General features: G+C 42.3%; 1 pseudogene; it reads left to right on the top strand.

Moving 5' to 3' along the window:
• Positions 1-22053: 22053 nt before the first annotated feature.
• On the top strand, positions 22054-22783 carry LOC142461111 (small ribosomal subunit protein uS2 pseudogene; annotated as a pseudogene).
• The last annotated feature ends 307 nt before the right edge of the window (positions 22784-23090 follow it).

The following is a 23090-nucleotide window of genomic DNA, read 5'->3' as shown; positions in this document are numbered from 1 at the left end:
GACCTGGGATCTCTGTGCTGAAAACTTCCCAGAGCCAAGAGACAGAGTAACAGCAAGATGGAAAGAAGCAAGGACAGAGGGACAGCCACAGAACCAGCGGGAGACTACCACGAGACAGTGCAGTGACTTCCCAACCCACAGTGAGAAACAGCTGCAGTCGGTGTGCTGACCCATGGAGTGAGAGCACCGAGCATGTTCCAGCTGAGTTCCCCTGGTAGCGTGAGGTGCCTCTGGGATTTTACTAGTAGAGAGATAGAGCTTTGTCATCCTTTGTAACACTAAGGCCTGCCTATGATCACAGCTGAGATTGAAGCTGCCTTGATTGAACAAATGTTTCTGGAGTCATTTGTGACCCTGAATAATAACCTGTTACTTCCCTCATAAATCCTGTAACTGAGAGTATGGTGTACACTTCTGTGACCATTGCAATTATTTACAGAACCTTTGAGAGACGTGGGAGTGCAATGGGAGGGATGGCTGTACAAAAGGTTCAAGAGTAAAGATTAGTGAAGATTCGTCTGATCTGCACCTCACAGAGATCAACCTTGGACCATGGATGTAGATCTTGATTCCCCTCACTCATTGTGAAGATACCGGAGGAGGTCTGAAGTGACCAGGATATTTACAAGTGGGTGTAGAGAGCAACCTATTTGTTGGCTTGTGCGACTAAACATCCCAGAGGGATGTCTAGATTCAGAGACTTAAGTCTTCTCCATTATTTGGTTCTGTTTTCTTTTGTGTTAGATTCAGTCTCTGGCAAGTTTAATATTAGCAAGATGATCTTCAGCACCTCTAAACGTAGTACTAGTTCAGAAGGCCCAGAGTTAAAAATAAAAAGAAAACTTCTTTCCCATATATATCCCATCCAAATTTGCCAAATTGAGTCCCATTGAGACCATTTGAGTCACATTTGACTGAGAGATCATTTGAGTCCCATGTCCATCCTGATCTGCAACTAAAGAATGGGCCAAGTGTGGTCCATATGCTCCCCTGCTGTGGGGGGTGGGGGGCACTGGAAAAAGTGGAGGAAGTGGCTCAATAAAGTAAAAGTGAGCTGTTTTGACAAGAGAATGGAGAGATCGCCATATCTACTTCCTTGCCCCCAATTAGTTTTTAATCGGGCTGTGAAGGAGCCCCTGAAAACCTGAATAACGGTGCGATATGCAAATGCCATGTTGCCACAACATGTGAGGGGCGTAGCAAAGAGACCATCCTGGAGAGATCCTTAAAAACAAAATTCAAAAGACAGCTAAATAAATCGTCTTTGACATCACAGATTACTCCAAAGCTTTTTCTAGAAAAAGGAGAACTACAGAGCAACAGAAGTCTATGAACTGCAGGCGAGAGGATCATTTGGTAGGCCCACATGAGGAAACAGCTGGGCATCATCATGTAGAGTTGAGCCTGTGTTCTGCTTGTGACCCAGCAGTCTCAGTGCTAGGTGCTTATCCCAGAGAGCTGCTCCCATGTGTGCACAAGAAGCCACACAAGAAGGCCCATAGCAACATTGTTCAGAGTACCCAGAAAACCGAAAATGGCCAAAATCCACTAGTAGGGCTCGGGGTAAATAAATTGTGGTAAATTCACACAACAAAACATAATATAGCCATAAAAATGAAGGCGTTATCACCACACACGAGAATGCATCTCCCCCACCAATAGCTTTATTGGCATATAGTTCACATATCATACAATTTAATAGTGCAATCACACCAAGAAGAATTGTACTATCATCACAATTAATTTAAAAAATTTTTCTTCATTCTTGTACCCCTCATTATTAGATGCCCACTTACCTCCAACCTCCATTGCCATACCCTCAAGGAACCATTAATCCAGTTACTGTTTCTTTTACCAATCCTGGGTTTCATACACAGAGAAGCATAAAACAAACAAACAAACAAATAAAAACTAACAAGAATAACAAAGTAAAATAGATAAAAACCTCATTAGAAAAGAAAGCAGAAAATATTGAAAGCACTATTTAAAAAATTGAAAGCAAAATATCAGAGCAAATTCAAATGGATCATAAGGAAGATCAAATGATAGGGTGTTAAATTTTAACCTAACGGCATCTGCAACAATCCATTTCCCATGCATTCTGCACGTCATCAGTTATTCACATCCCTGTTCCATGTCTGAAGGGATTCACCAGGGGCATCTGAAGAACATGACGGAAGTATCAACGGATCAGGTATCAGACACCAGAAGACCACAAACAAACAAACATATTGAGGCAAATGATGGGGGTTGGAGAGGAGACCCAAAGCCCATCTGTAGACAATTAATTGGACATCCCCTCACAGAAGGGCCACAAGAAAGGAACAAGCCAGCCAGAGTGCAGCGTAGCATCGACCACACACAACATTCCTAGTTCTTCCTTCCCCAATAATCCCAGGATCAATAATGAGAGTAGCAATACCCTAGGATAGGAGGAAGGTGGGGGGGGGGGGAAGGGGAGAGAAATGGGAAACCGACTATAATGATCGACATATAACCGACCCCATCTCCGGTGGGGGGAACGAACAACAGAAACATGGGTGAAGGGAGACAGTGGATGGTGTAAGGTATGAAAATAATAATAATTTATAATTATCAGGGGTCCATAAGGGTGGGAGAGTGGGGGAGGGAGGGGAAAAAAGAGCTAATACCAAGGGTTCAAGCAGGAAAACAATGTTTTGACAATGATGATGGCAACCCATGTACAAATGTGTTTGATGGCATTGATGTATGGACTGCTAGAAGAGTTGTAAGAGCCCCCAATAAAATGGCTTATTTTTTAAAATGTCTGAAAAAGATAAATTGCATCCAGTATAGCATTTATACAAAGCTTTGTAGCCGTCATGAGGGGTCGTCAAGTCAGGTCCAACTCACAGCAGAACTCACAGATGCTCAGTCCTGTGTCATCTTCACAATTGTTGTGTCTGAGACCATTGCTGTAGTCACTGCGTCCATTCAATTCTTTGTGCTAAAAGTCCTTTTTCTCTGACCTCGGGGTTAGTAGCCTAAAGAACAACCACTATTAAGTGATCAGTGGAATTGACAATTTCAACTCTTCAGGTCAAATTAAGCTCACCCAAAGGAAATCATCTTAAAAACACAATTTGTATATCTCTGTTCCACTAATTGTAAAATTTAAACTGTATTATTATATATCTAACTGGTTCAAGATATGATAGATTAGAATCTGTAGCTTCTCTCCTCATTATGTTTTTGTGATGTTATGTTAATATATTCTAGGTGGGGGTTTGAAGTCCCCAAAACATAGCTTTTAACTTTGGGATAATGGAATTAAGTCTTCATATAAGAGCTCTGTTCATACACTGCATCTGTGTTGCCTTTGTAACACATGAGCTCCGTAATCGAAGCCATGAATATCTAGTCTTGATGATGGAGCATTTGGGGAGAGAACCCGGTGATGGTTCACAACACCATCATCGTATGAGAAGAAGGGCCCAATCTTCCAGTGATTTATAGGTAACGTGGAGATTTTACCAACCCTTCCTTGATGGAGGTTCGCCGGGAATTAGGAGTAAATTCCCAGGTAGGGATTAAACACTTGGAGAATGCCTCTCCAAACTGGCTTTCTCCCCTACAGAAAAGAAACAGAGAAAGCTGTGCCGGCTGGGACCTGATGGTAAGACCTGGTTTTCTGGGCCTCCGTGCTCAGTCGTGGAGCCACTTCTCCATTGCCCCGGTTAGTGGCAACGATCTGACTTTTCCTTCTCTGACAGGATTCCACCTTCCACAGGATCTTGCTTTAATGGGTTTTCTTAAAAACAACTCAAATAACTTGTCCAAAGTTATGCCAATTATGAAAGAATAGCAATGATCCAAAGAAATGGTGAACTGAAAGAGCTGAACGGACATTTTCCAAGGGCAGCTCAAGAAGACAAAGTATCCTTATGACATATGCAAAGACCTGGAGTCAGAAATCCAAACAGGATGAACATGTTCCAGCTGGAAAAATGGAAGGAAAAAGTCAAGCCTTCAGGTGAAACACCAAAGGATCCTCTGGGCAAAATATTGAATGCTGCAGGAAGCAACCATCAAAAGAGAACCGAAGGACAAAGTCCAAGCTGCATTAAAGCCATCAGCCAAAAACCCAGCTCCAGGAACTGGTGGGACACCAACGGAAATGTGTCAGCATGCTGATGAAGAACTGGAAGCTGACAGCTACCTGGCCAACCAAGTGGAGGAGGGCCATATGTGTGCCCATTCCAAAGAAAGGTGGCCCAACAGAGAACAAAAAGGGTCATCTTCCAGGAAGAGCGACAGCAGTACATCCACAGAAAGCTTCCCGAAATTCAAACTGGATTCAGAAGAGACATGAAACCAGGGATCCCATTTCTGATGTCAGATGAATCTTAGCTGAAACCAGAGGATCACAGAAACACGCTTCCTTGTGTTGCATCGACTACGCAACTGTGCCTCTTAATAAACTCTGGATAACATTGCCAAGGATGGACATTCCAGTACACTTCCTTGTGCTCTTGAGGAATGTGGATATAAAGCAAGAGGCAGTCCCATGAAGAGACCACAGGAACACTGCACAGTTTAAAATCAGGAAAGTTGTATATTAAGGTAATATATTTTTGATCTGTTTGCCAAGCAAATAATCTGAGCAACTAGACGATATCAGAAAGAACGCAGCGCAGGATTGAAGGAAGGCTTATTTTAGTAACAGCCTGTGATATGCACATGAGATAACCTTGCTTACTGAACGTAAAGAGGACTTCGAGTATTTGTTGAGGAATATAAAAAACCACAGCCCTCATTACGGATGACAACCCAATGTTAAGAAAGCAAAAATCATCACAATTGGACCAATAAGTAAGCTCATGACAAATGGAGGAAAGACTGAAGATGCAAATGATTTTGTTCTTTGCAGGATTGTAGTTTAGTAGTATCCACAATCCATGCTCATAGAAGCAGCAGTCAAAATAATCAAACAATGGTTTTCCACGGGACTAGTGTGCTGCACAAAATCTATTTAAGTGTTAAAAAGCCCAGATGACCGTGAGGACTAAGGTGTGCCTGACCCAATCCATGGTGTTTTTAATCACTTCAGATGCATGTGAAAACTGAGCAATGGATGAGGAAGACCAGAGAAAAACGGACACATTTGTATTATGCGAATTATGGTGTTGGTGGGCAAACAATACTGAAAATACTACAGACTGCCAGAAGAACAAACAAATCTGTCTTGGAAGGAATACAGTTGGGGAGTCCCTTAGAAGCGAGACTTTGTCTCATATGCTTTGCACATGAGCAGTCTCTGGAAAAGGACATCATATGCTTGGCAAAGTAGAAAACCACTCCACGTCCACTCAGAAACCCTATAGAACAAGGTAGAACTGCCTCTGTGGGTTTCCGAGGCACTTAGCTGCTTACAGGAATAGAAAGACCATCTTTCTCCCATGGAGCTGCTGGTGGTTGCAATCTGCCAACCATGTGCATGGCAGCCTATATATACATATTGCATTAGTCTGGGTACTTTAGATAAACAAATCCATCGAAATTCATGTATAAGAGATAGTTTTATATAAAGGTTAAGTGCTCATCAAAAAAAACCCCAAACAAACCCAAACATCCCAACCCAGTGCTGCCCAAGCCCACAAGTCCAACATTAACCCATTAACCCATATGTCCAACACCAATCCACAAAGTCCTCCTCCTTCTCACAAAACGGATGCAATGATGCCGACTGCAGGAGGAAAGCCGAGTCAGTGAATGTGTAAGCATCTCAGCGCTGGCCGGGGTCTGGTCTCCACATGGCTGCTCCAGCACCCAGGGCTGCATTGGGGTAGGTCCATGTGGCTTCTTCTTGGGGATGTCTTGTAGGGAGTCAGTCTTGCAAGCTGAAGCAAGAACTGCTAAGGCAGCTGCATCCTGCTGCGACCATCACAAAGCAAGAGACCCGAAAACTAGAAAGGTGATGCTCACCGAGCCATTTATCCCTCCGCCCTTCAATTAACTCCACATGTGTTTATTGGCCAGGTTGGCACAATTAACTACATATATATACATGTACATAAATACATGTATATGCATATACACATATACATACACACATATAATGTGTATATGCACATAATTATATACACATCTGTGTGTATATACATATAGACATTATTATACACATAGACATAGATATCAGATTAAGAATGAATTTTAGGGAGTTAGAAATGTGCATAACTAACCACAGTGACAATTTGTGAGAGCTGGAACTCAACAAGAGGCCTGCCTTGTTTTTCTAGATCTCACAAGTTTTCTGCCTCTGACAGGGTGCAGTCTTAGCACTTTTTTGTCACTCCTTTTAGGGGAGAATGTTTGAGCTTTCCTTTGCTGACAGATTTCTGCCCCACATAGGCTCCAGGATCGCAGGTTCTTCTGTATTGTCACGTACAGTGCTGCCATGCTTCTTCAGGTTCTGAATGAGTTCTGTAGGTGCTTTAATAAGATGCCCTTGAAGGTTACTCCTAATTTAGAGCATAACTCCAAGGCCCAAGTTGCCATTCTAGTCCTGAACCTAGTTTAATTCAAGAAACATTCCACTGAGATTATAATATTATGACAAACTAAGTGAACATTTTTTTAACCAAAAGGTTAAAATGAAAGAACCCAGTTGTGGGAACCTAAGTCAACAGCGAATCTGCTCTCAGCTCTTCTCACCGAGATAGAATGTAAGCGAGGTAGTTAGTTTATTGTGCCAACCTGGCCGATAAACACATATGGGGTTAATTGAAGGGCAGAGGGATAAATGGCTCAGTGAGCCTCGCCTTTCTAGTTCTCAGGTCTCTTGCATTCTGATAGTCGGACCAGGGTGCAGCTGCCTTAGCCAGTTCCCTGCTTCAGCTGGCAAGGCTCACATCCTTCAGGACATCCCCGAGAAGAAGCCACGTGGACCTACCCCAATGCAGCCCTGGATGCTGGAGCAGCCGTGTGGAGACCCCTGCCAGCGCTGAGATGCTTACACATTCACTGACTTGGCTTTCCTCATGCAGTCGGCATCATTGCATCTGTTTTGTGAGATGGAGGAGGACTTTGTGGATTGTTGTTGGACTGTCAGAGCCAGCCGACGAGTCGAACAGTCCTGAAAGGGGGAGTGAGGATTAAGGGAAAAAAGAGAGACAGAAAGTATTGGGAGGGCAGCAGTCTGATGGACTGAAGCACCCGAGTTTATTCTACACAATATTATCTCATTGTTCAGCAAGCACATTTGATACACATAGCAACTCTATCTTCTGCCACTCACTGTTCTCGGCTTTCCTCCTGCATTTGACATCATTGTGTGTTTTGTGAGATGGAGGAGGACTTTGTGGATTGGTGTTGGACATATGGGTTAATGTTGGACTTGTGAGCTTGGGCAGCTCTGGATTGGGATGTTTTCTTGATGTGAACTTAACCTTTATATAAAACTCTCTCTTATACATGAGTTTCTGTGGATTTGTTTCTCTAAAGTACCCAGACTAACACAGTAAGGACAAGAACAATATTCCAAATGAAGTACTTGCTACAGGAAGGGTAGTAACTTCCAAAATCTTTCCTTATATAGCCTTAGCAAAACTTGGCCCTGGTCATGTAAATTGTTCAGGCCCAGTGGTGCAAGTTACTTTTAGCATTTGAACTGCAACTTTGATTTTTTTACAATTCTAATATCTACTGAATGCCATTCTAGGCAACCCTAATCAGTGTTTGTGATAAATTAGACCGCACACCTAGTAACTATGAGGGCTCATTTGTCGCACTCTATCAAAAGGAAAATAAATGCTATTAAATTTTCTATTTATTAGTAAATTCAAGACAGTGAATCAAACCTTTTACTTTAACACACTGCTCCACAAATGTGGAATCCAGTGAGTGAACACAAAATAAAATGAAATGAGACCTGACTAAAAGGTAGCTGCTGTGTCTGTGTGCTAATCACACCTCAAAGCATAACATTGTTTATTGTCCTTAAAAAGAGAAGCAATAAAATCCTATTATGGATTAATCTTGTGCCAAATTTGCTTTTTCAATCAAATCTATTTTGAGCTAAAGAAAATACAAAAATGCAAATGAAGGACCCGACCCGCCAGATCGTGTGAACATGTAAGGGCTGATATACTTCAAAGTTTTTTTTTAACTCGTAAATTAAAATGATCATACAACACAGTAAAACATACGTATTTGTAAACCTTTTAATTCTAGATTCCATGTAAACTTTCAGCCTCATAATAATCTCTGGGGGGGTATGTTATATTCTGAAACTAGTTGTTTACTAAATAACTGATCCAATTTAATTTTGCATACATGTTCTAAACACTTAGAGCAAAAATGTAGGTGAAGTTGTTTAACCTGGCCAAAACAAACAACAACAACAACAACAAAAAACCAAAACAGCAACAACAAACCATGCTTGAATAGAGTCGGTGCTATTAAACGCGCAGCACTCTCCTCCCCCCCCCCCCATCTCACAACCGCCAGGCACACACACCACTTGAACACAAAAGGTGGGTGAGTTCATTGAAGGGTTTGTTTGCACAGCATTCCCTGTGTGCTGTCTCCATCTGGGATGAAATATTCATTAGTAGACCTAAACAAACTCTTCAGAACATTTTTATCTCAAAGCGAGAAAATGCTATTCAAACAGGCTGCTAATGAAGTCATCCACCATCTTGTTTGATGTGTTTCTTGTAGTTAACGAGTCTTCTGAAAGGCTTTGGGAAGGGCCTGTTCTCAGTTGCCAACTGATTTAACCTTTTGGGGGCAATTGTTCAGCTGTAACACCGACTCTTCCTATGAAACCCTAAGCCACACACTTACACTGTAAATATAAAAAAACACAACACTATTCATGGACATCAACTGTATGGTAGGGGGAAGCACATCAACCACATTTTACCACATGCAATCATATGATGTATTTAGTAAATATATCATTATGAGGATGCTTCCCCTAGAATTCACAGCATAGGAAGAATGCATTTAACTTTCTGTCCTGAAGCCAGGGCACCCAGAATCGGATGGGAAATAAATGTAGACTGTTGGAGAAATAGCACACAAAGGAGTTTATGCATGTATCTTTCTTAGGGGAATGCATCCTGAGCAAGACTTTTCTAATATTTCCAGACATACACACAATTAAAAGTTGATTAAAGGGTTTAAAACTGATATTTACCCCAATAAATTGTTAAAATTAAAAAAAAAACTGATATTTAAATTAAGGTTGTAATGATGAGGTCATAGAAAATTTAAGGTACTTATATCATTTATGCTTTTTGTTCAATTGGATCAATTCAGTTAAGGAAATATTTTTGTAGTATTTGTGCTGAAATGGAATATCCACCCGAGCCTTAAGATGCAGTATAGAAAAGTCAGTAAATACATATTTTTGCAAGAATTAGAAAAAAATTTACATGAATAACAATGAGTACAATGAAAAAGAAAATGTTCTAGAATCAAATAGAATATCAACTCTACTAGATATGATTGAATTATTGAATTGTATGACATGTGGATGAAGTGCTACTAAAACTTAGTATTCTCCCAAACTATTAGGGCCATCAATAAGGGAATTGGGACCAACTTGAGAACTTTGGCACAGGAAATAGATAGGCTATCAGAAATACAGAAGGACACAAACATAGAGCAGGCACAATTGGCAAGTGGGATACACTGAAGATAAAACACCTGTGTACATCGATAGAATTCACCAAGAGAGTAATAAGAGAGTCCACAGACTGGGAAAACATCTTTAGCAATAATACATCAGCTAAAGGCCTTATTACTAAACTCTACAATACTCTGCTAGCTTCCAAAAAGAAAAAAACTAATTGCCCACTGAGGAGGTTGGCAGAGGACCTGAACAGAAATTTCACAGGGTCAGAAATCCAAATGGTCAATAAACATATGAAAAAATGTTGCCCATCTTTAGCTATAAGACAAATGCAAATTAAAACAACAATGAGGTACCACCTGACACCCTCAAAGGTAGCCCAATTCAAAAAATCAGAAAGCAACAAGTGTTGGAGGGGCTGTGGGGAGACAGGAACTCTCATCCACTGCTGGTGGACCTGTAAGTATGTACAGCTACTATGGAAATCATTCTGGCGATATCTGAAACAGATGGAAATTGAGTTACCATATGACCCAGCAATCCCCTTACTGGACATATACCCAGAAGAGGCAAGAAACAAACCACGGCCAGACATCTGTGCTCCAATGTTCATTAAGGCACAGTTCACAATTGCAAGGAGTTGGAAACAATCCAGATTTCCATCAACTGACGAGTAGATTAAAAAACTGTGGTATATACATACAAAGGAGTACTACGCTTCGCTAAAAAAGCAGTGATGAACGTACGAAGCACATCACCACATGGGAAGAACTGGAGGAAATCATGCTAAGTGAAGTAAGCCAAGCACAAAAGGACAAGTACAACATGAGTCCGCTGAGGTAAGCTAAAAAAAAAAAAAATTCAAAAGGGACTTAAGGAAAAAGCTACTGTTTACAAACATTCCTGGGGTGAGGTCCAGGTAGTATGGCAGGGGCCAGGCCAAATCTAGGGATACATATGGTAGCCAACAACAAAAGAGGGAGGGGGAAAGGAAATGGGTAGCAGGGGAACAGGGCACTAACCCACCCAAGGGGAGGTTATTGTTTATATCTCCACAGAAAGAGAGGGAACAAACTTCAACCCCGTGCTCCAAGATGCGAATGCAATATGCTGGCATGGAGCAGGAAACTAGTAGAGAAGTCTGAGGGACCGGCCCCAATCCTAACTATGTGAACCCCTTCCTGCCCCGTCCCCCCCCCCCCACCCACAGAAGAATGTATTTCAGAGGACAGCACTGAACCTGCAACTGAGGGAGAGGGACATGTCTGATCAGAACAAATGGGAGCAAATGAAGGGGAAGAAGAGAGAGTGGAGCACATCCTGGTCCAAAAAGCCTTGAGGATGATATTCCCACTCAGAGCAGCCAATTATGAGATGCGACACACATCACTGATCCATAGTCCTACAGGGGACAACACTGGAGACACAGTGTGGGAATTCCTCCCGATCTGATCCCACCACACTGAGGCAAAACACTAAGGGTGTGCAACAGAACAGCAAGGGAACAGAGCAACAAAGTCCCCAGGGAATACCAAAAATAGACTTTGGGGCCAGGGCTTGGTACCCCATCAGACTCAACTGGAAAGCACTTCTAAACGCCAACAAACAGTCCTTGAAATAACTACAAGCTTTCCTTTTTCTTTGTTGTGTTGGGTGTTTTTAAATTTTTATTTTGTCATTGGCTCTTTGGTGCTTGGTTTTGCTCTGTCTTGGTTTTGTGCATGTTATTATCTCCACAGGTTTGTATAAATAAGATATGCTGGATGAAAATCCTGAGTAGAAAACAACAGGACTGGCAGTTCCAGGGGGACATGGGAAAGAGGGAGGTGGGGGGAAAGGAAGTGGTGTTAACAAACCCAGGGACAAGGTAACAACAAGGGATCCAAATCGGTGGTGAGGCGGGTGTAGGAGGCCTCGTAGGGCATGAGCAAGGGTAATGTAACTCTGAGGAATTACTGAAACCCACATAAAGACTGAGCATGATAGTGGGACAAGAGGAAAGTAAAAGGAAATAGAGGAAAGAGTTAGGCGGCATTGATAGAGGTCTAAATAAAGGCATGCACATATCTAAATGTATTTATATATGAGGATGGGTAAATAGATCTTTGTGCATATATTTATAGGTTTAGTATTAAGGTAGTAGATGGACATTGGGACTCCACTCAAGTACTCCCTCAATCAAAGAATACTTTGTTTTATTAAACTAGCATTCCATGATGCTCACCTTTCGGACACAATTGCTAAAGGCTAATGAGTGCATAAGCAAATGTGGTGAAGAAAGCTTATGTTGCCTGGCTATCAAAAGATATAGCACCTAGGGTCTTAAAGACTTGAAGGTAAACAAGTGGCCATCTAGCTCAGAAAGAACAAAGCACACATGGAAGAAGCACACCAACCTGTGTGTTCATGAGGTGTCTAAGGAATCAGTTATCAGGCATCAAAGAACAAAAAAAATCATATCATTATGAATAAGGGGGAGTGCGGATGGGGACCCAAAGCCCATCTGTAGGCAACTGGACATGCCCTTACAGAAGGGTCGCTGGGAAGAGCTGAGCCAGTCAGGGAACAGTGTAGCAACCATGAAATATACAACTTTCCTCTAGTTCCTAAATGCTTCCGCCCCGCCCCCCACTATCATGATCCCAATTTTACCTCACAAATCTGGCTAGACCAGAGGATGTATGTACACTGGTACAGATAGGAACTGGAAACACAGGGAATCCAGGGTGGATGATTCCTTCAGGACCAGTGGTGAGAGTGGCAATACCGGAAGGGTAGAGGAGGGTGGGGTGAAAGGGGGGAACCAATTACAGGGATCTGCATATAACCTCCTCCCTGGTGGGTGGACAACAAAAAAGTGGGTGAAGGGAGACGTCAGACAGTGTAAGACATGACAAAAGAATTTATAAATTATCAAGGGTTCATGAGGGAAGAGGGAATGGGGAGGGAGGGGGAAAATGAGGAGCTGATGCCGGGGACTTAAGTGGAGAGCAAATATTTTGAGAATGATAAGGGCAACAAATGTACAAAAGTGCTCTACACAATGGATGGATGTATGGATTGTGATAAAAGTTACATAAGCCCCCAATAAAATAATTAAATAAAGAATGAAATATATATATATATATATATTCTCCAAATAGCAGCATGCCCCTTCTCCCAATAAAAAATCCAATCCCACAAAAACCCATTGTAAACTCCTGGTGACCTTAAGCGACCTTCCAAGTTCAAAATATCAAACACAAATCTCAATATTTTTTGTCTGAATTCATGACACAATATCTGTAGCCTGTCCAATTCTAAGATGTGTCTCTCCCCCACCCCCTATGAGCCACACCCTTTGGTAATCTCCTCAGTGTGGGCAGGTCTTGTAGATGTGATGAGATGTCACACCTCTGACTATACTACATTTATGATAAAGGTGAGAGGATTTTGCAACTAAAATTGAAATCCAAAATTTTATATTGTTATGTTGTGAGAGGGTCTGTGAATGAGTCCCCTAGAAAGAAATGCTAAGTAGCTGAGAGTGACTTCTGGCTGAGAGCTAGCAGAACGGGAACCTCAGTCTACAGCCACAGGGAGCTGACTTCTGCCCTCAACTCCATGAGCTTGGATCAGGGCTTCAACCTCCGGGAATGAATAGAGCTCAACCAACACGTTGCAGCCTTCTGAGACCTTAAGCAGAGGGCTCAGCCAAGTCATGACTAGACTCTCAGTCTACAGAAAGGCAGATAATAGATGTCTGTTGTTTTAGGGCACTTAGGTTGTGGTAATTTAGCAATGGAAGACTAAGGCATCACTTGTTGAGCTACCCAAGACTAGTTCAAAATCTTGAGATTTCTATTCTTTGATCACAACTTTGCATTCAACATGCCTTCCAGAATTAGTTTGATATCTCTTCCCATTCGTTGCTGTCAAGGCTGTGTTACTTGTCATTTGGATTACGAGAGTAGGTTCTCTGACTGTAGATGTAAACCTCAACAAACAACAACATTTGAAGCTGAGGACAGCTCTCGTGCATCACAAAAGTAGTCAAGAGACACTCAAGAGAAAATGCACACTCCTGAGTTAGTGTGATAGCCAGGAAGTTGCGTGGCACGGCCCTGTCAAACTCCTTGTGAGAGTACGTCCACTGGAGTCTATGTTCATCCAGACCTCTGTGCTTTGCACACTGCCGAGCCACTCTTCTTGGGATGTGCTGCCCTCCACGGTCCACCTGGAAACAGTCTAATTTTTTGAGATTCTAATACCTTTTCACCACCTTTCAGCTCCTCAATGAAGCACTCTCTGACCACCATCTCCATACCTGGGCTTCCTTTCTCCTATGGTATTCCCATAAAACTTTGTACTGAGCCCAAGTGTCTTAAGAATTGATTAAGTGCAGTGTGGTATGCTCACACAGTGGAACAGCATTCATATATTTTAACTGATGCGCTTATATATGCTGAACATCATTGTTACATACTTAATTGTGTCCCCCCAAACATGAGTTGTGAATATGAACCTGCGTTTATGATCCCATTTGGGAATGGGTTTTCTTTGTTAGGAGCCCATGTCTGTGTAGGATAAGTTTTAAGTCAGTCACTTTTGAGATATAAAAAGAGAAAAATAGACATAGAAAAGCAGGCAGAGAGAGAATAGAAAGGGGTGGAGGGAATAACCAAACCAAACACACTGCCATGGAGTCCATATTGACTCATAACAACTCTGTAGGATAGGACAGAACTGTCCCTGTGGGGCTCTGAGATTGTAACTCTTTACAGGAATAGAAAGCCTCACTTTCTCCATTGGAGTGACTAGTGGTTTTGAACTGCTGACTTTGTAGTTAACAGCCCAACATGTACCCACTTCGTCACCACAGCCAAGCCATATGGAAATCTCCAAGGATCCAGGAGCAGAAACTAAAATGATAAAGGCTTTCTACCACAGTCAACTCAGACCTTTCCCTAGAACTTTAAATTCAGACTTTTAGTCTCCTCAACTGAGAAAATGAATTTGTTTGTTAAAGCTATCCATTTGTGCTAATTGTCATGACAGCACTAGACACCTAAGACAATGATAAAGCATGTTATCCCTGTACCAGTCATATATATTTCCATTAAATTTAGAACTCTAGGAAAATAATCTGAAAGAATATACAAAAATTAATCAACAGTAGTGTTTGCCTGATAGACAAAATTTTTGGTGTTGCTTTTAAATATCCTTTTCATAATGTTTCCTTCTAATTTTTCATCATCAATAATGCAATTGATTTTTCAATAGAGTATTTTAAAACTAATTTTAATATTAAAATTCTTTTCTCTATAGTGGCACTCTAGGCATTAAAAGGTTCCCATAGACAAAATTATTTAGATATAGTTGCTGAGTCTGAATCAACTTGATGTTATGACTAGTGCTAAGTTTGCTTCTGCTTCAAGGAGCTCACAGTGTGAAGAAGCAGACATTTGAAAATTTACAACGGTGTATGAGAAATGCAAGGGCCTTGTGTTAGTCCACGTAGACTAGAGAAACAAATTCATAGACACTCATATGTGTATAAGAAAGAGGTTTATATACACGAGCAATTAATATTGAGAAAACATCTCAGCCCAGTCCAGATCAAGTCCATAAGTATGATATTGGTCCATATGTCCGATACCAATCTATAAAGTCTTCTTCTGACTCACGAAACACATTCAATGATGCTGAATGCAGGAGGACTACAGGCCAGTTGATGGGAAGTCTTATGGATGCAGTGGCAGTGTAAGCATCTCAGCGCTGGCAGGGGTCTCCACGTGGCTGCTCCAGCACCCAGAGCTGCATCAGAGTAGGCCCATGTGGTTTCTCCTCAGGGAAGTCTCGCAGGGAGTCAGCCTTGTCAGTAGAGAGTTTCCAAGGAGGAAATTCAGGAGTTCCCAGAATCCTCAGGGGAAGGCCATGCCCACACAGAGGCCTCATTGGCCATATCCTGATGGACACAATAAACTCCACCCCTTCACTCGTAATCCTCAAATTGACAAACAATTATTTAACTACCACAGGCCTATAAGCAGGAGCATAATGGAAAGCATTTAACTCAGCCTTGAGAAGGGTGAGTCAGAGAAGCTTCCCAGAGAAAGTAACATTTATGTTAAATCCTGAAGATCAGAAGTCAGGGACATTTTATTAATAAAAAATTAACATCTTCCTTTCTTCTGTACCTTCTGAGATCCAATGTGAATAAGATGTATTTTGAGTAGGGCCCTCCATGCAATAATTGTTCCAGTTAACCAAGATGTTCTGAGTTCACCAGTCCAGAAAGCTCTAAAGAGACCATTAGTCTCCTCTGCGCTGCCAGGTAACAGAACCAATCTTTTAAGCTTTTACAATTTCCATGATTGACCTTGGCAGATGATAGCAGAGCTCAGTCACTGGGTTCTTCTTGAATATCTAATCTAAATTGCTGCTCTTGCAGTTTTGAATCCCTGTCACCTGTGAAACATAAGAGCTCTTTTCACCCCCACAGTCAACCTTTTATTAACATTGCTATTGCTAAGAACCTCCCTTCTAAGAATTGAATTGTGTCCCCCAAATGTTTTGTAAATGTTAACCCCTGTGGCTTTGAAAAGGAGGTCTTGCTGGCATAATAGGTTCTGAATTGGGTTGCTAATGGAAAGTTCAGTGTTTTGATGAGGCTTCCTGCTCCCATAAAGATCTACAAGGTACAAAACCCACAGGGCAGATCCACTGTGTCCTATAGGGTCCCTGAGAGTCAGATCCACTCTTGGCTGTGGGTTTTTGTCTTACATCTGTGAATCGAATCCCACTTGGTCCTAGGATTTCATTATGTTAATGAGGTCATATCTGTGAAAAGTGTGTCTGAAGGCTGAGGCAGAAGACAGGTGATCAGGCAGATATACCAGGGAGTACCCCCCCCCCAAAATGAAAGTAAGCTCTGCAGAACAGAGCTTTTGTAGTAGTCATATGAATTTTTCCTACTAAGCGAACATCTAGCAACTCCCTCCGAGGGAGTGCACCCAGTGGTGTCACCTGGGAAGGTTCTCTCTGGTTACAGTGATTTTTTTTTCTTTTCGTAAAAGCAGTTTTGCTCAAACCTCATTTTTTTGTGATGGTGAATTTAAAAGAACAGTGTGCAGCTGTGAAATTTTGTGTTCTACTCCAGAAAAAGAATGCAGAGATTGTTGTGATGTGGGACACAGCTTTCTGGGAAAAACTCAAGAGTATGGGTGGTTTTCTCATTTCAAAAACGGTGAGATGTCAATTGATGACAAAAGTCTTTCTGGTGACTGGGGCGCTGTCGGAAAGGCGGCCGCCCCCTCGCCCGTCACGCACCGCACGTTCGTGGGGAGCCTGGTGCTAAACCATTCGTAGACGACCTGCTTCTGGGTCGGGGTTTCGTACGTAGCAGAGCAGCTCCCTCGCTGCGATCTATTGAAAGTCAGCCCTCAACACAAGGGTTTGTAAAAAAAAAAAAAAAAAAGTCATTCTGGATATCTGTCCACTTCCCAAACGGATGAAAATGTTGACAAAAATCGTTTACTTGTGCTCGAAGACCAACGATGGACCATTTAAGAGATGGGAAAGTTATCTGGACTATCTTGGAGCTCAATTCGATTCAGCAAATTTTAATGGAAGATTAGGGAATGATGAGAAGGGTCGCTGAGAAATTTGTGCTTGTGTTCTGACTGAAAAAGGAAAAAAGCATTGAGGGGAAACATGCTGTGCTTGGAAAGAAGAGTTCTGAAGCGACCCAAACTTTTTCCCCCAAGGTCATTACTGGTGATGAGACATGGTGCTATTCTTACGACCTCGAAAACAAACATCAATCAAGCCAGTGGAAGACACCATTGTCAACTCACCCCAAAAAATCTCGTCAAGTGAAGACCAAGATCAAGGTAATGCTCATTTGTTTTTTTGATGTGAGGAGCATAGTGCATTTGGAGTTTGTTCCCCAGGTATGACCACTAATCCAGCTTTCTATTTAGAGGTTCTGAAAAGACTGTGTAACAGTGTGGGCCAAAAAAGTCCTGATTTGTGGCAGCCAGGGGACTGGTTTTGCCACCACGAAAATGCACCTGGCTCATGAAGCCATCTCAGTGTGCCAGTTTTGGGCAAAAAAACCCAGCATGCCTCTTTTGTCCCATGCACCTTACTCACCTGCCCTTGTTTTGTGCAACTTTTTTTGTTTCCTCATATGAAGAGGGGCAGGAAAGGACAGCAATTTGACAAGTAGAAGAGGGGTGGGGGGAAGAAAGGTTCTGCCAGCCATCCAAACATTTGAGTTTGAAAATGTTTCCAAGAATGGAATCATAGATTTGACAAATGTATCAAGTGTAGTGGAGAATACTTTGAAAGTGATAACATTGTTTCATAAAAAAAATGAAATATGTGGCTTTGAAGAAAATTCTGTTGTTTTGTGGATACCCCCTAGTGAGATTCATTGTGGGAAAAGAGAGATGTCATGTCAAAGGATGATCATGAAGAAGCATGGGACAAAGCTGAAAAGAGACACAGTATCTTGACTCTGGATTTCTAGCCTCCTAGACTTTAACTACAACATTGTCTTCGACTCGGTGTTCCTATGTACAACAGAACGAAACCCTGCTCAGCCTTGTGCCAACCTCACAACTATTCTTATGCTTGAAGTCATCAAGTACAGCTCCCACAGCATCGGTGAAAGATCCCTCCAATGAAGTTCCAGAGCTTAGTCCTTCCAGACGGCCCCGGTGGCATAGTGGCTATGAATTAAGCTGCTACCCAGCCTCAAAGTCAGCAGTTCGAAACCACCAGCTGCTCCATGGAAAAGTCTCAGAAACCCACAGGGGCAGTTCTACCCCATCCTATGGGATTACAAGGGGTGGTAAATGTGTAGCAAGCTGGTACTTTCTGTGAGCTGAGGGTAAAGTATATTTTGTAAAAAAGAGACCCATGTAATCTATCCTTTTTATTTGAATCATTTAATTCGGGGGGTCTTCCAGCTTATCTCAATCTATACATACACACATTGTATCAAGCACATTTGTACATATGTTGCCATCAGCATTTTCAAAATATTTTCTACTTGAGCTCTTGGAATCGGCTTTTCATTTCCACCCTTCCCCCACTCTCCTTCCCTCATGATCCCCAGATAACTTATAAAAATTTTTTCATGTCTTACATCAACCACTATCTCCCTTCACCCACTTTTCTGTTCTATGGGAAGAGGTTTTATGTCAATCATTGTGATCGGTTCCCCCATTCACCTGCTACCTTTCCCTTACCCTCCTGGTGTCGTTACTTTCACTAATGCTCCTGAAGGTTTTATCTGTCCTGGATCCCCGTGTTTCGAGCTCTTATCTGTACCAGAGTACTTGCTCTGGCCTAGCCGGGTTTGTAAGGTAGAATTGGGGTCATGACAGTGCTTAAAGAACTAGAGGAAAGTTGTGTGTCATCCATGCTACATTACACTCTGGCTCGTCTCTTCCTTGTGACCCTTCCGTAAGGGGATGCCCAATTGTTTACAGGTGGGCTTTGGGTCTCCACTCTGTACCCCCCCCCCCCCATTCACATTGAGATGATCTTTTTTTTGTTCTGGCTCTTTGATGTCTGATACCTGATCCCATCGGCACTTCATGATCACACAGGCTGGTGTGCTTCTTCCATGTGGGCTTTGTAACTGCTCATCTAGATGGTATCCATCTACTGTATAGTATAAAATACATCATTTTAAGTTTCTTTTAATCAAAGGAAGGAAGCAAAGGGTAACAGCTAATAAACTTTAGTGGCTTATACACTCCCAATTTAGTCATCTAACTGTGCCATGGGGTAGATTGCTTAATTTAATCAAACTCATTTCAAGGCTGTTGTAGTTAATCGTCTATATACCTTGCAGGATGTGAAATGAGTAAGTCATCACTGATATTTTCTTTGCAGGTTTTCTCAGAGTTGGTGAAGTATGCCTTTATAAAGAAAACACCAACATAAACGGTGGCTTCAGAATGTTGTTGGAAAAATGGAATTGAAAGATAGCGGGATATATGCACCAACTTTTTGAAGCTCTCTAATACACACACACCAGGGACATATTTAATAGATACAATACACTCCAAGCAACTTAATCACGATCTTCATATCTCGGACAGAAGTATGAAACAATGGAAAGTCTGAGACTCCTACGGGGGGCCTTGGCTCTGCCTCTGTCAATAAGATGAGGTTTTGTCTCTTATCAACAAGACAAGGAAACTGTTTTAAGAGAATTTTTAAGATTCCCTTTCAGATCTGTAATGTTAAGCTGTCAATGAATAATATACCGCTACCTGATCAGGTCCGAGTAGCTCACTGTTGTACACCCCCGACTCCATACTAACACTCAGGAAAGGAGTTAAAGCTATGGTAAAACTAGGGACCATCAACCAAAAACCATTGCTGTTGAGTCCATCCCAGCTGGCGGAGCACCCATGGGTTAGAAGGCAGGTGAAAAGGAGAGCCAAGTGCAAGTTTTTCTTCTGGGTGATGCCGGGTGGGTTCCTGCCTCCCATTTTTAGGTTAGTAGTCAGGCACAAACTGTTTGCCCCACTTAAAGGACCTTACCTACTGGCATACCAATCAGGAAACATTTGCAGATCCCAGGGTGGTGTCGTGGTTACACAGTGGGCTGCTAACCACGAGGTCAGCAGTTTGCAGCCATCATCTGCTCCACAGAATAAAGATGAGACTTCCTACTCCCCAAACAGTGACACTCTTAGAAACTTACAGAGCCAGCTCTACCCTGTCCCTTAGGGTCACTATGCATTGACTCGTTGGCAGGGAGTTTGTTTTCTTTTCATTTCATAGCTAAAAGGAGTTACACTTGACATAGCATAAACAAACAAGATGACAGGCAGTTGAACTAGGGAGGAAGACCTGGTACTTTTCAGCTTGATCTCCAGCCATAAAATCTGTCACTACACCAATACGGGTAGCAAATTATCATACAAATATCTTTCTTCACTAGGTTTGACAGTTACATAATCTGGTGTCAATTTGGGACTTGAGAGGATTAAGAGTGAAGGGTGGGGTCTAGTCTCTGTCAATCGGATCATAGCCAATGAGGCTTCTGTGTAGGCATGGCCTTCACCTGAGGATTCTGGAAGAACTCTGGGATTTCCTCCTTGGAGGTGGGAGACACACTCTCTCGACCCTTGGAGACTCCACTGACAAAACTCCCATCCTGCAAGACATCCCTGAGGAGAAGCCACATGGACCTACCCTGATGCAGGCCTTGGAACTGGAGAAGCCGCATGGAGACCCCTGTCAGTGCTGAGATGCTTACAATGCCATTGGATCCAAAGACTTTCTAACCACGGGCCTCTGATTGTCCTGCATTTGGCATCATTGCATGCGTTTCGTGAGTCAGAAGAGGACTTTATAGTTTGGTATCAGACATATGGGCTAATACCAGATTTATGGGCTTACACTGGACCAGGTTGGGATGTTTCTCAATATTCAACTGCTCTTGTATATAAAGCTCTTTCTTATACACATGTGTCCATGAATTTGTTTCTCTAGTCTACCCAGACTAACACACTAGGCATGAGTCTCTCTACAACTTAGTTATCTATATAGTGTCGAAATATAGATATTAAGATTCTTGTTACATGTATTGGAAAACAAAGTCTCATTTTCTGTATTTTTGGTCCAGAAATATTACTGTATTTCACTGACTCTATGATGACGCTTACCACCACCACCACCCCCATTTTAACATCTCTTAAATCAGATGCCTATAAGAGTGGATGTATGTAGAAACTACTGTGTTATCATTGATTAGCTTCATTTTCTGCTTAGTGAAAATAATGGTGAATCTAAAAAGAATGTAAACCTAGATTCAATTAAACACAAGGGAATTTTTGTTGTTGGTAATCTCAGAAAAGTAAAAAAATCATGTCAATTGAATAGAGGAAAATGGATTAAATATCTAAAGTCTTAGTTTCTATGTCATAGAAAGGGGCCTCGTGGTGTAGTATTTAAGCAGCTCGGCTGCTAAGCACAAGATTTTCGAAGCATCAGCAGCTCTGCAGGAGAAAGCTGTGGTCGTCTATAGCTATAAAGCTTCCAGCCTTAGAAACCGTTTGGAGCACTTCGACTCTGCTCTAGAGGCCGATCAGAAATCAGAATTGACCCAACGGCATGTGATATATCTTTAGAAGTCTTGAATGAGTGCAAAATCCTATCATCAAATTGGTTTCCCCATGCAACATGAATAAATTCACTAACACGGCTAATATAAACCCAAACTGACTGCGATGATATCCTCACTGGCTAAAGAAATCAAGAGCTGTGTTTCCGTGCTACCCAGAGAAGAGTCCGTGGGTGTTGTTGTGGTCCCCAACGTAACTTAAAGAGGAAACTTAAAAAAATTAAAATAAAATAAGATAAATTATGAAAAGGGAGAAAACGTTCACAATGTCCGGAGCCCTTGAGTCCTGCAGATGCAGGAGGTCTATGTCTAATTCCTTGCCGCAGGAGTCCATTTAGGTGGCGCCAACCTTGACCTCCACATGGAATAGTCCATCTACAAACGGAAGAGTGATGGCGTTTACATCGTAAACCAGGAGAGGATCTACCTGGGATACGCTTCGTTGGCAGCTCCCACCACGGTTGCCATTGAAAACCTTGCTGCCACAGTGTTATATTCTCCAACGTGCTTTGCTGAAGTGGGCTGCCGCCCCTGGAGCTCCTCCGGGAACCTTCTCTAACCAGATACAGGGAGCCACGTCTCCTAGTAGTGACTGACCCCAGGTCTGACCCCCCAGCCCCTTACGCTACCTTGCCCACCATTGCTGTGTCACACAGACTCTCCTCTGCGCTACGTGGACATTGCCATGCCATGGACCAACAAGGGAGTTCACTCGGTGTGCCCGATGTGGTGGCTGCTGGCCCGGGAAGTTCTGCACTTGCGGGGCACCATCTCCCCAGGGAACCCATGGGAGGTCATGCCTGACCTTAACTTCTACAGAGACCCAGAGGAGATCAGAAAGGAAGAACAGGCCGCTGCCGCCAAGGCTGTGACCAAGGAAGGGTGTCAGGGTGAATGAACTGCTCCCCGGCGCAGCCCGAGGATGCAGAATGGTTGGAAGAGGCAGGGGCAGGAGGCTTCAGTTCCCCCCTGAAGACCACAGTGCTCAGCCCGCAACTGAGGACTGGTCCGCAGCAACCCCTGCTCAGGCCATTGCGTGGTCTTAGACTTAAACTGTTCTTCCACCGGCGTCGACAAAACGGAAATAAGGTTGATGGAAAATAAAGACCAATTTGTAAACAAAAAAGAAAAGAAACCAAGAGCTGAAGTACACAGATTATTTTATCAACCATTGAAAAACTATTTTTTATTCTAATAGAAAAATTATCATTAAAAAGACAAATTTAATATACTTAAAATCAGTTAGAATTCTAATAAAATATAGGTCTATAAAATAAATATATGGCTCTTCAAGAAGAGAGCAGCAATTAAAACTAAAACTTATGTGTGCAAACAAAGTGTTGTCATATTCTA

This window comes from Tenrec ecaudatus, chromosome 11 (assembly GCF_050624435.1).
Source record: "Tenrec ecaudatus isolate mTenEca1 chromosome 11, mTenEca1.hap1, whole genome shotgun sequence".
NCBI lineage: Eukaryota > Metazoa > Chordata > Mammalia > Afrosoricida > Tenrecidae > Tenrec > Tenrec ecaudatus.
Note: the sequence above shows the minus strand (reverse complement) of the source record. Positions and strands in the feature narration are given on the sequence as shown.